Source organism: Anolis sagrei, chromosome 13, assembly GCF_037176765.1.
Source record: "Anolis sagrei isolate rAnoSag1 chromosome 13, rAnoSag1.mat, whole genome shotgun sequence".
In the NCBI taxonomy this organism is placed as follows: Eukaryota; Metazoa; Chordata; class Lepidosauria; order Squamata; family Dactyloidae; genus Anolis; species Anolis sagrei.
Genome location: NC_090033.1, coordinates 8,855,471 through 8,869,581, shown reverse-complemented (window position 1 = coordinate 8,869,581; position 14,111 = coordinate 8,855,471). Strand labels below are relative to the sequence as shown.

The 14,111-nt window shown below is 44.1% G+C and overlaps 1 protein-coding gene across 1 annotated transcript in view; it reads left to right on the top strand.

Moving 5' to 3' along the window:
• Positions 1-14,111, top strand: part of IGSF21 (immunoglobin superfamily member 21) — a 251,962-nt gene that overhangs the window by 226,396 nt on the left and 11,455 nt on the right. The gene's annotated exons all lie outside the window — the stretch shown is intronic.

Sequence of the window (14,111 nt, the reverse complement as noted above, 5' to 3'; positions counted from 1 at the left end):
GTGGTTGGAAACCTTGGACTGCTCAATGAGAGTTCCATCCTTGGAGAGTTCTCCTTCAAGGGTGGACCTTTGGAGATCTTGTAGTGTTCTCCTTCAAAAGGAACCGTCTTGGACTGCTCATTGAGAGTTCAGCCCTTGGAGAGTTCTTCAAAAGCAACTCTCCATGAGTGGACTCTTGGAGACCTCATTGAGAGCTCTGCACCTCTCCGAGTTCTCCTTCAAAAGGAGCCATCTTGGATTGCTCGTTGAGAGTTCAGACTTTTCCGTTAGAAGGAAATATTTGTGGTCTGAAACCCATTCTGAAGTTAGAAAGGGAGGTACCTGAGGTTCTGAAGCCGTTTTGAAGATAGCGCCTAGCGCTTTGACTCGCTCCTTTAAAGTTTGGACTAGGCGCCAGGAGGGATTTGCCTCCCCATCATTGACTGCGCGATTCAAGGGCCGTTCCTTCTTCTGGAGGCATTTCACAACTTCTGAGGCGGCTTTGTGTGGGAGCTGCTCAGTCTTCGCCATTGATCTGTCCGCCTTCAAGACTCATCCTAAGGCCTTTGGAAAGGAAAGAAAGACAGACGGACGGGTGCCTTAATCACTGTAAAAGAGGCATTAAACCCCTTTTCCTTGATCCAGAGCCGCCATTGGCCCCTTCCCTTCCCTTGTAGGGTTGGAGGAGGCTTAGCTGATGTTCCATAAAGCGCTAATCCCGGGAAGGGTGTCCTGATCAAACACTTCGTTGAGTCCTGTCTTAGCAGAGCGCTTCTCTCTCCCTGTCAAACGGGGCATTTACATACGAAAGACAAAATACCTTTTATGTTAATCCCCAGCAGAAAAGCCGTCTTTGCTTGAAGGAGACATAAGTCTTCTGCGTCCGGGATAATGGGATGCGGTCAAAGAGACCCTCGGCTTGGTTACAGAGAAGCGACGTACCAGCCTGAAATGCCATAAAGGAAATACAGTACGACTGAGCCAGTCTGCGGTGTCCTTCTTCACTGAAGGAGTGTTGTGATGTTAAGATGCATGACACCCCTGCTAGGTAGGCACATGAATTTAACCCTCTCCCCCCCAGCTATGCAGTAGGACGGTCTCAAAGGCAAGCAGTTAGTTCTGATCCCAGTAGCGCTGCAGAGTCTTGGTCACAGAGATGACAGAGTTACAGAGATTTTAATACACAACCGCTGATCTTGTATAGTAGCTCACCAGCGTGAACAAGCACACGTGAGTTCTGCCTTTCATCTAAACTCCTTTGGAGGTTTATTCTTCAGTCGTTGCTACATATGACTATTTACAGGTCTTCTATCAGCACTGCAGAGTCTTGGTCATAGTTAGCAGAGATTTTAATACACAACCGCTGACCTTGTACGCAACCGGTGACTCAAGCTCAGCAGCTTGAGTCACTTGAGCTCTGACTTTCATCCACTTGAGCTCTGATTTTCATCCAAACTCCTTTGGAGGTTCATTATTCAGTCATTGCTACATATGACTATTTACAGGTCTTCTATCAGCACTGCAGAGTCTTGCTCACAGTTACAGAGATTTTAATACACAACCGCTGTATAGTAGTAGTAGTATAGTAGCTCACCAGCGTGAACAAGCACACGTGAGTTCTGCCTTTCATCCAAACTCCTTTGGAGGTTCATTATTCAGTCGTCGCTACATATGACTATTTACAGGTCTTCTATCAGCACTGCAGAGTCTTGGTCATAGTTACAGAGATTTTAATACACAACCGCTGACCTTGTACACTACCGGTGACTCAAGCTCACCAGCTTGAGTCACTTGAGCTCTGACTTTCATCCACTTGAGCTCTGATTTTCATCCAAACTCCTTTGGAGGTTCATTATTCAGTCATTGCTACATATGACTATTTACAGGTCTTCTATCAGCACTGCAGAGTCTTGGTCACAGTTACAGAGATTTAAATACACAACTGCTGAACTTGTATAGTAGCTCACCAGCGTGAACAAGCACACTTGAGCTCTGCCTTTCATCCAAACTCCTTTGGAGGTTTATTATTCAATCGTTGCTACATATGACTATTTACAGGTCTTCTATCAGCACTGCAGAGTCTTGGTCACAGTTAGCAGAGATTAATACACAACCGCTGACTATGTATAGTAGATCACCAGCGTGAACAAGCACACTTGAGCTCTGCCTTTCATCCAAACTCCTTTGGAAGTTGATTCTTCAGTCATCGCTACATATGACTATTTACAGGTCTTCTATCAGCACTGCAGAGTCTTGGTCACAGTTAGCAGAGATTTTAATACACAACCGCTGACCTTGTACACAACCGGTGATTCAAGCTCACCAGCTTGAGTCACTTGAGTTCTGACTTTCATCCACTTGAGCTCTGATTTTCATCCAAACTCCTTTGGAGGTTCATTATTCAGTCATTGCTACATATGACTATTTACAGGTCTTCTATCAGCACTGCAGAGTCTTGGTCACAGTTACAGAGATTTTAATACACAACCGCTGTATAGTAGTAGTATAGTAGTAGTAGTATAGTAGCTCACCATCTTGAACAAGCAAACTTGAGCTCTGCCTTTCATCCAAACTCCTTTGGAAGTTGATTCTTCAGTCATCGCTACATATGACTATTTACAGGTCTTCTATCAGCACTGCAGAATCTTGGTCACAGTTAGCAGAGATTTTAATACACAACCGCTGACCTTGTACACAACCGGTGACTCAAGCTCAGCAGCTTGAGTCACTTGAGCTCTGACTTTCATCCACTTGAGCTCTGATTTTCATCCAAACTCCTTTGGAGGTTCATTATTCAGTCATTGCTACATATGACTATTTACAGGCCTTCTATCAGCACTGCAGAGTCTTGGTCATAGTTAGCAGAGATTAATACACAACCGCTGACTATGTATAGTAGATCACCAGCATGAACTAGCACACTTGAGCTCTGCCTTTCATCCAAACTCCCTTGGAAGTTGATTCTTCAGTCATCGCTACATATGACTATTTACAGGTCTTCTATCAGCACTGCAGAGTCTTGGTCACAGTTAGCAGAGATTTTAATACACAACCGCTGACCTTGTACACAACCGGTGACTCAAGCTCACCAGCTTGAGTCACTTGAGCTCTGACTTTCATCCAGAGTCACTTGAGCTCTGACTTTCATCCAAACTCCTTTGGAGGTTTATTCTTCAGTCGTTGCTACATATGACTATTTACAGGTCTTCTATCGGCACTGCAGAGTCTTGGTCACAGTTACAGTGATTTTAATACACAACCGCTGACCTAGTATAGTAGCTCACCAGTGTGAACAAGCACACTTGAGCTCTGCCTTTCATCCAAACTCCTTTGGAGGTTTATTCTTCAGTCGTTGCTACATATGACTATTTACAGGTCTTCTATCAGCACTGCAGAGTCTTGGTCACAGTTACAGAGATTTTAATACACAACCGCTGACCTAGTATAGTAGCTCACCAGCGTGAACAAGCACACTTGAGTTCTGCCTTTCATCTAAACTCCTTTGGAGGTTTATTCTTCAGTCATTGCTACATATGACTATTTACAAGTCTTCTATCAGCACTGCAGAGTCTTGGTCACAGTTAGCAGAGATTTTAATACACAACCGCTGACCTTGTACACAACCGGTGACTCAAGCTCAGCATCTTGAGTCACTTGAGCTCTGACTTTCATCCACTTGAGCTCTGATTTTCATCCAAACTCCTTTGGAGGTTTATTATTCGGTCATTGCTACATATGACTATTTAGAGGTCTTCTATCAGCACTGCAGAGTCTTGGTCACAGTTACAGAGATTTTAATACACAACCGCTGACCTAGTATAGTAGCTCACCAGCGTGAACAAACACACGTGAGTTCTGCCTTTCATCTAAACTCCTTTGGAGGTTTATTCTTCAGTCGTTGCTACATATGACTATTTACAGGTCTTCTATCAGCACTACAGAGTCTTGGTCACAGTTAGCAGAGATTTTAATACACAACCGCTGACCTTGTATAGTAGCTCACCAGCTTGAACAAGCAAACGAGCTCTTTAATATGCTGATGGTAATGTAGTCTATGCTCATTCAGAAGAAGACGTATAATATCTGTTATAGAACTCCAATAAGCGGATTATAACATAGTCTGTGCTCATTCAGAAGAAGGCCTATAATATCTGTTATAGAACTCAAATATACTGATGATAACATAGTCTATGCTCATTCAGAAGAAGACCTACAACATATGTTATAGAACTCCAGTATGCTGATGATAACGTTGCCTGTGCACATTCAGAAGAAGACCTACAGTACAGTCTGTACTCATTCAGAAGACCTATAATATCTGTTATAGAACTGCAGTATGCGGATGATAACATAGTCTATGCTCATTCAGAAGAAGGCCTATAATATCTGCTATAGAACTGCAGTATGCGGATGATAACATAGTCTGTGCTCATTCAGAAGAAGGCCTATAATATCTGTTATAGAACTCAAATATACTGATGATAACATAGTCTATGCTCATTCAGAAGAAAACCTACAACATATGTTATAGAACTCCAGTATGCTGATGATAACATTGCCTGTGCACATTCAGAAGAAGACCTACAGTACAGTCTGTACTCATTCAGAAGACCTATAATATCTGTTATAGAACTGCAGTATGCGGATGATAACATAGTCTATGCTCATTCAGAAGAAGGCCTATAATATCTGTTATAGAACTCCAATATGCGGATTATAACATAGTCTGTGCTCATTCAGAAGAAGGCCTATAATATCTGTTATAGAACTCAAATATACTGGTGATAACATAGTCTATGCTCATTCAGAAGAAGACCTACATATGTTATAGGACTCCAGTATGCTGATGACAACGTTACCTGTGCGCATTCAGAAGAAGACCTACAGTACAGTCTGTACTCATTCAGAAGACCTATAATATCTGTTATAGAACTTTAATATGCTGATGGTAATGTAGTCAATGCTCATTCAGAAGACCTATAATATCTAGAACTGCTATATAATATCTATATAGCTGCTATATAGCTGCTATATATAACTGCTATATAATATCTATAATATCTAGACCTATAATATCTAGAACTGTTATAGAACTGCAGTATGCGGATGATAACATAGTTTGTGCTCATTCAGAAGAAGGCCTATAATATCTGTTATAGAACTCCAATATGCAGATGATAAAATAGTCTGTGCTCATTCAGAAGAAGGCCTATAATATCTGTTATAGAACTCAAATGTACTGATGATAATATAGTCTATGCTCATTCAGAAGAAGACCTACATATGTTATAGAACTCCAGTATGCTGATGACAACGTTGTCTGTGCGTATTCAGAAGAAGACCTACAATATAGTCTGTACTCATTCAGAAGACCTATAATATCTGTTATAGAACTCCAATATCCAGATGATAACATAGTCTGTGCTCATTCAGAAGAAGGCCTATAATATCTGCTATAGAACTCCAATATGCGGATGATAACATAGTCCGTGCTCATTCAGAAGGTGGCCTATAATATCTGTTATAGAACTCAAATATACTGATGATAACATAGTCTATGCTCATTCCGAAGAAGACCTACAACATCTATTACAGATCTCCAGTATGCTGATGACAACATTGTCTGTGCGGATTCAGAAGAAGACCTACAATATAGTATGTACTCATTCAGAAGACCTATATCTGTTATAGAACTCAAATATACTGATGATAACATAGTCTATGCTCATTCAGAAGAAGACCTACAACATATGTTATAGAAATCCAGTATGCTGATGACAACGTTGTCTGTGCGCATTCAGAAGAAGACCTACAAGCCACTCTAAACTTCTTCTCAGAAGCATACGAGCAGCTCGGCTTGTCATTAAACATTGAGAAAACCAAAGTGCTCTTCCAGCAGACACCGGCCAATCCCTCTCCAATGCCAGAAATGCAGCTTAATGGTGTATCATTAGAAAATGTGAACCATTGGCAGCTACCTCTCCACAAAAGTCAACACATGATAAAAAGTGTCTACTTTCCCCTCACATTTCCAACAATTGCTGCAACTATTTTCCTATATCTTACCAATCTGGTAAATATTGAATGGGATGCCAGCCTTGTTCTGCTACATTCCTCCCTTTCGTACGCTGCAACAGATGGGCGCAGCTATTTCCTTTCTGCATATGGAAGCGAATTGATATCGGCGTCTCCAACTCTAAACCCAGGTTTGAAGGTCTCCGGTTTTTTACAACACAAATAGAGACGACGGAAAGAGAAACACCGCGGCCCTTGTGTTCTCCCTCTGAAAGTCATAACAACACAGCAATATCTCCAACACGTAAACACCTCTGCCCACTCTAGATTGAATCACGGCGGCCAAAGGGACCGCTTCCGTATCAATTATTCATCCGTTCTTCTATTATTTACCAGCGTCACAAAAGCCACTCCGCTTTCCTCGCTCGTTTGCCGTCCAACAGACCAAGCGGAGGGATCGGGATAGACGCCATTCTGGAACCGAGGCCAGGTTTCTCCCCGGCCATTTTGTGATGCGAGAAGATCCATCCTTTGAATATTCCTCCGGACATTTCCAACAGAATCATAGAATCATAGAATCAAAGAGTTGGAAGAGCCATCCAGTCCAACCCCATTCTGCCAAGAAGCAGGAATATTGCATTCAAATCACCCCTGACAGATGGCCATCCAGCCTCTGCTTAAAAGCTTCCAAAGAAGGAGCCTCCACCACACTCTGGGGCAGAGAGTTCCACCGCTGAACGGCTCTCACAGTCAGGAAGTTCTTCCTAATGTTCAGATGGAATCTCCTCTCTTGTAGTTTGAAGCCATTGTTCCGCGTCCTAGTCTCCAAGGAAGCAGAAAACAAGCTTGCTCCCTCCTCCCTGTGGCTTCCTCCCAAATATTTATACATGGCTATCATATCTCCTCTCAGCCTTCTCTTCTTCAGGCTAAACATGCCCAGTTCCCTAAGCCGCTCCTCATAGAGCTTGTTCTCCAGACCCTTGATCATTTTAGCCGCCCTCCTCTGGACACATTCCAGCTTGTCCATATCTCTCTTGAATTCTGGTGCCCAGAATTGGACACAATATTCCAGGTGTGTTTGTTTGAATTCTTCTTTGGTGATTTCTCCCTTTTTCCTCTTCTTGTGTATGTCCCTTTTGTGTTTTAGCACAGTTAGAATTGGACACAATATTCCAGATGTGGTCTAACCAAAGCAGAATAGAGGGGTAGCATTACTTCCCTAGATCTAGACACTACACTCCTATTGATGCAGACCAAAATCCCATTGGCTTTTTTTGCCACCACATCACATTGTTGGCTCATGTTTAACTTGTTGTCCACGAGGACTCCAAGATCTTTTTCACACGTACTGCTCTCGAGCCAGGCATTGTCCCCCATTCTGTATCTTTGCATTTCATTTTTCCTGCCAAAGTGGAGTATCTTGCATTTGTCACTGTTGAACTTCATTTTGTTAGTTTTGGCCAATCATCTCTCTAATCTGTCAAGATCGTTTTGAATTCTGCTCCTGTCCTCTGGACTATTGGCTCTCCCTCCCAATTTGGTGTCGTCTGCAAACTTGATGATCCTGCCTTCTAGCCCTTCATCTAAGTCATGAATAAAGAAGTGGAGTGCCGGAACCCGCCGGCACTCCACTTGTCACTTCTTTCCAGGATGAAGAGGAAGCATTAGTGAGCACCCTCTGTGTTCGTCCACTTAACCAATTCCAGATCCACCTCACCGTAGTTTTGCCTAGCCCACATTGGACTAGTTTCCTTGCCAGAAGGTCATGGGGGACCTTGTCAAAGAAGGCCTTCCTGAAATCCAGGTACGCTACATCCACGGCATTCCCCGCATCTACCCAGCTTGTAGCTCTATCGAAGAAAGAGATCAGATGAGTCTGGCATGACTTGTTTTTGATAAATCCATGTTGACTGTTAGCGATGACTGCATTTGTTTCTAAGTGTTTGCAGACCGCTTCCTTAACAATCTTTTCCAGAATCTTGCCCGGTATTGACGTGAGGCTGACCGGACGGTAGTTGTTTGGGTCATCCTTTTTGGAGAACCAAGCCTGACGGGGCCACCACGGTGCGATCAGAATGCATCTGCCCCTGTCCTCATGTAGTTTGGCGAGGAGGTTGGTCAGAAAGGGTAGTGGTGGAAACACATAAAGGTCGTGAGCATCCCAGCTCAGGAGGAACACATCCCCCAAGCATCCCTTTTGATACAGGCATTTGGCATTTTCTCGAGTCTGGAAACCCTCATGCTTGAAAGATGAGGTGCAACTCCGCTAAATTGAGGGACCTTACTTACTTACTTACTTACTCCAAGGATGATGGTCCTCCAAGTTTGGTGTCCTGGCGGTAGATCCATAGGTGACTGTGGAGCCCTATTCTTGACCTGCATCTTCTCCCACAGTGAGCGGATTGGTTTCCAGGTGGAAGGAGGTCCTGGACGGGGTTGGCTTGACGTGCCTTCTTCTTGGCACGTTTCTCTCTTTTGCCCTCCATTTGTGCCTCTTCAAATTCTACAGCACTGCTGGTCACAGCTGACCTCCAGGGCCAGGGCTTCCCAATTCTCACTGTCTATGGCAGAGTTATCAAGGTTGGCTTTGAGCCCATCTCTTTTCCTGCTCACCAACAGTCCATCATCTGCTTCTCTGGCCCTGGAACTCAACAAAAAAGCTCCTGTTTTGTAGCAGGTTTCCTATGAGGCGGGTGAGGTGTTAGTCCTTTGTGATATTATACATTTTTCTCAGGAGGAGGCGGTGGTTTACGGTATCATAAGCCGCTGACAGGTCTATGAAGACAGCTCCTGTGATCTGCTGCCTTTCAAAGCCATCTTCGATGTGCTGAGTCAGGTTCAGCACTTGCAATGTGCAGCTTTTGCCTTTCCTGAAGGCTATTTTGGGCTATTGAACTTTTGCAACTTTATTTCTACGTTTATGATTTTGCTTTTTCTTCAATACACTACAAAACCTACAGCCTTGGAGTGTGGTGGTCTTTTGAGCAAGGTGAATCTATCCTGAGTTGCGACATCGAAGTGCAAGGAAACGTTCGTTCGGAAGAAAGGCTTTCTGCAATTCCGAATCCAGAACTGCTCTGATGAACTGGATTCTGCGTGCTGGTTGTAAATTGGATTTCTGCAGATTCACCACGAGACCTAAAGACTGGAGAAGAGAAAGAGTGCTACTAACGTGGGTCTCTAAACGTTTGCGGGACTTTTTGGGTACAAAAATGGCCTTTATCGACCCATTTGCAAGCACAGTATTGTCCCTCCCTTTGTGTTTATATATGGATACGTTTCACAAATCCACTTATATCCCCATCCCAAAAAAGGGAAATGCGAAAGACTGCTCCAACTTCCGTCCAGTGGCCCTTATTTCTCATGGCAGGAAGGGAATGCTCAAGATCCTGCAAGGAAGACTCCAGCAATACATGGAGCGAGAGTTGCCAGATGTTCAAGCTGGGTTTAGAAAAGGCAGAGGAACGAGAGACCATATTGCCAACATCCGGATGCTGGAGAATGGAGAAAGGCAGGGAGTTTCAGAAAAACATCTATTTTTGCTTCATTGACTATTCTAAAGCCTTGGACTGTATGGATCATAATAAATTGTGGCAAGTTCATGGAAGGATGGGCATCCCAAGCCCCCTTCCCTCTCTCCTGAGGAATCTGTACAAGGAGCAAGTAGCCACAGTCAGAACTGACCACGGAGGAACAGACTGGTTCAAGATTGGGAAAGGCGTCCGGCAAGGCTGCATCCTCTCACCCAATCTCTTTAACTTGTATGCAGAACACATCGTGCGAGGATGTGCGGGGCTTGATGAATGCAAGGCTGGGGTGAAAATTGCTGGAAGAAACATGAACAACGTCAGATATGCAGATGACACCACTCTGATGGCCGAAAGCGAGGAAGAGCTGAGGAGCCTTCTAATCAAGGTGAAAGAAGAAAGCGCAAAAGCTGGGTTGCAGCTAAACGTCAAAAAAACCAAGATTATGGCAACAAGAATGATTGACAACTGGGAAATAGAGGGAGAAAATGTGGAGGCCGTGACAGACTTTGTATTTCTAGGCGCAAAGATGAGTGCAGATGCAGATTGTGGCCAGGAAATCAGGAGACGCTTCCTTCTTGGGAGGAGAGCAATGTCCAGTCTCGATAAAATAGTAAAGAGTAGAGACATCAGACTGGCAACCAAGATCCATTGCCTAGTCAAAGCCATGGTCTTCCCTGTAGTCACCGACGGATATGAGAGCTGGACCTTAGGGAAGGCTGAGCGAAGGAAGAGAGATGCTTTTGAGCTGTGGTGTTGGAGGAAAGTGCTGAGAGTGCCTTGGACTGTGAGAAGATCCAACCAGTCCATCCTCCAGGAAATAAAGCCCGGCTGCTCATTGGAGGGAAGGAGACTAGAGACAAAGTTGAAGTCCTTTGGCCACATCATGAGGAGACAGGAAAGCCTAGAGAAGACAATGATGCTGGGGAAAGTGGAAGGTAAAAGGAAGAGGGGCCAACCAAAGGCAAGATGGATGGATGGCATCCTTGAATCATAGAATCATAGAATCATAGAAAGAGTTGGAAGAGACCTCATGGGCCATCCAGTCCAACCCCATTCTGCCAAGAAGCAGGAATATTGCATTCAAATCACTCCTGACAGATGGCCATCCAGCCTCTGTTTAAAAGCTTCCAAAGAAGGAGCCTCCACCACACTCCAGGGCAGAGAGTTCCACTGCTGAACAGCTCTCACAGTCAGGAAGTTCTTCCTAATGTTCAGATGGAATCTCCTCTCTTGTAGTTTGAAGCCATTGTTCCGCGTCCTAATCTCCAAGGAAGCAGAAAACAAGCTTGCTCCCTCCTCCCTGTGGCTTCCTCTCACATATTTATACATGGCTATCATATCTCCTCTCAGCCTTCTCTTCTTCAGGCTAAACATGCCCAGCTCTTTAAGCCACTCCTCATAGGGCTTGTTCTCCAGACCCTTGATCATTTTAGTCGCCCTCCTCTGGACACATTCCAGCTTGTCAATATCTCTCTTGAATTGTGGTGCCCAGAATTGGACACAATATTCCAGATGTGGTCTAACCAAAGCAGAATAGAGGGGTAGCATTACTTCCTTAGATCTAGACACTAGGCTCCTCTTGATGCAGGCCAAAATCCCATTGGCTTTTTTTGCCGCCACATCACATTTTTGGCTCATGTTTAACTTGTTGTCCACGAGGACTCCAAGATCTTTTGCACACGTACTGCTCTCGAGCCAGGCATCATCCCCCATTCTGTATCTTGCTTCTGAGCTGTGGTGTTGGAGGAAAGTGCTGAGAGTGCCTTGGACTGCGAGAAGATCCAACCAGTCCATCCTCCAGGAAATAAAGCCCGGCTGCTCACTGGAGGGAAGGATACGAGAGACAAAGTTGAAGTCCGTTGGCCACATCATGAGGAGACAGCAAAGCCTAGAGAAGGGAATGATGCTGGGGAAAGTGGAAGGCAAAAGGAAGAGGGGCCGACCAAGGGCAAGAGGGATGGACGGCATCCTTGAAGTGACTGGACTGACCTTGAAGGAGCTGGGGGTGGTGACGGCCAACAGGGAGCTCAGGCGTGGGCTGGTCCATGAGGTCATGAAGAGTCGGAGACTATTGAACGAATGAACAACACGTTTCACAGACGGTCTCGCAAAAGTGTGCTGAAAAATGTGCGGAAAATACTACTGTTTTGTACCAGATTCCCCTCGAAATACAAATTTTCGCAAAGTGTAATTTCTGCGAAAATAGGACTTGGAGAGGCAACTATGAAGGAACTGAAGAGTCAAGGTGTATCAAAGTCAGGATTATCCGTGCCATAATATTTTGGGTTTTTTTTCCTCTCCTCCTCCTTCATAATTTACACATTTTCCCCTCTAATGTATGCCATTTTTGTACACGATTCGACCTCTCCTGCCCATTCCGAAGGAAACAATCTCCCTCCTCCCTCCAGAGGAATCCAATGCAAAATTCAAAAGCCGATGGATAATTAATGGCATTCAGGTTTGCATTCAGTTCAAAAAAAAGAAACCTTAATACAAACCATTCCTTATCGGTTCGAATTAAAATGCAAAGCCAATGATTTCCACCTTCATGTCTAGTTTAGCATGCCTTTTTTCTCTCGCAAGCCGGCTTTTCGGTCGCGAGGTAGGGAAATTCTCCCAGAATGCCAACTATCTTCCCTTAGGCGCCGAAGGAGAAAAAGGAAATTATGGGATGGCGCAGCTCGGTGAAGCAGTCGCGGGCGAGAGTTATCTATACTGTGAGAAGGTCACCGGAGATGGATAACCATCCCACATGGGGATGTCTTGTCTTTAGAGAGTGGTGGGAAGTAGAGTGGACAAACCGTGAGGTCTACACATCCCATACACACCAAGGTCTTCCTTCAAGCAAATGGGGATACAAGAAATTGAGAATCTGTTTTCCAAGAGAGAAAAGAAATCAATGGAAGGTCCACAAGGTCCATCTGTTCCAACTCTATTCCACCAGGCAAGAAGACACACCTAAAGCATGCCCAAAAGATGCCCATCCAATCTGAAGATGTTCTACAACAGAATAGGTTATCTTGCAAAGTGATAGGTTCACCATCTTTGAAGACAATGGAAGTTGGAGATGTTTGACAGTAGAAGGAGTTGCCTTGGATGATAGTGGTCTCTCCATATTTAGAGATCCTACCATAAAAGTTGATGTTTGACAATAGAAAATGCCTCTAGAACATGGCTCCATAGCCCGAAAAAACCCACAAGAACCTAGTGATTCCAGCCATGAAAGCCTTCGACAATACAGAAAAGGTTGCCTTATATGGCAGTGGTATCTCCATCTTTAGAGGTCTTTCAATGAAAGTTGGAGATATTTAATAGTGGAATAGGTTGCTTTGGATGATAGTAGTCTCTCCATCTTACAAGGTCCTTCCATAGAAGTTGGAGATGTTTGACAGTGAAATAGGTTGCCTTGGAAAGTTATGGACTCTCCATCTTTGGAGGACTTGCAATGGAAGTTGGAGATGTTTGATAGTGAAATAGGTTGCCTTGGAAAGTTATGGACTCTCCATCTTTGGAGGACTTGCAATGGAAGTTGGAGATGTTTGACAGTAGAAGGGGTTGCCTTGGATGATAGTGGTCTCTCTATATTTAGAGGTCCTTCCATAGACGCTGGAGATGTTTGACTGTGGAATAGGTGGCCTTGGATGATAGCAGTTTATCTGTCTTTGGAGGTCTTTCAATGGAAGTTGAAGGTGTATATCAGTAGAAGAGGTTGCCTTATATGGTAGTGGTATCTCCATTTTTAGAGGTCTTTCCGTGGAAGTTGGAGATATTTGACAATCGAAGAGGTTGCCTTATATGGTAGTGGTATCTCCATCTTTAGAGGTCTTTCAATGAAAGTTGGAGATATTTGATAGTGGAATAGGTTGCTTTGGATGATAGTAGTCTCTCCATCTTACAAGGTCCTTCCATAGAAGTTGGAGATGTTTGACAGTGAAATAGGTTGCCTTGGAAAGTTATGGACTCTCCATCTTTGGAGGACTTGCAATGGAAGTTGGAGATGTTTGATAGTGAAATAGGTTGCCTTGGAAAGTTATGGACTCTCCATCTTTGGAGGACTTGCAATGGAAGTTGGAGATGTTTGACAGTAGAAGAGGTTGCGTTGGATGATGGTGGTCTCTCCATCTTTAGAGGTCCTTCCATAGACGCTGGAGATGTTTGACTGTGGAATAGGTGGCTTTGGATGATAGCAGTTTCTCTCTCTTTTGAGGTCTTTCAATGGAAGTTGGAGGTGTATATCAGTAGAAGAAGTTGCCTTGTATGGTAGTAAACTCTCCATCTTTAGAGGTCTTTCAACTGAAGTTGGAGATGTTTGATAATGGAATAGGTTGCCTTGGATGATCGTCGTCTCTTCATCTTTCAAGGTCCTTCCATAGAAGTTGGAGATATTTGACAGTGAAATAGGTTGCCTTGGAAAGTGATGGACTCTCCATCTTTGGAGACCTTTCAATGGAAGTTGGAGGTGGATGTTAGTAGAAGAGGTTGCCTTGGACAGTAGTGGACTCTCCATCTTTGGAAATCTTTCAGTGAAGTTGGAGGTGGATGTCAGTAGAAGAGGTTGCCTTGGACAGTAGTGGACTCTCCATCTTT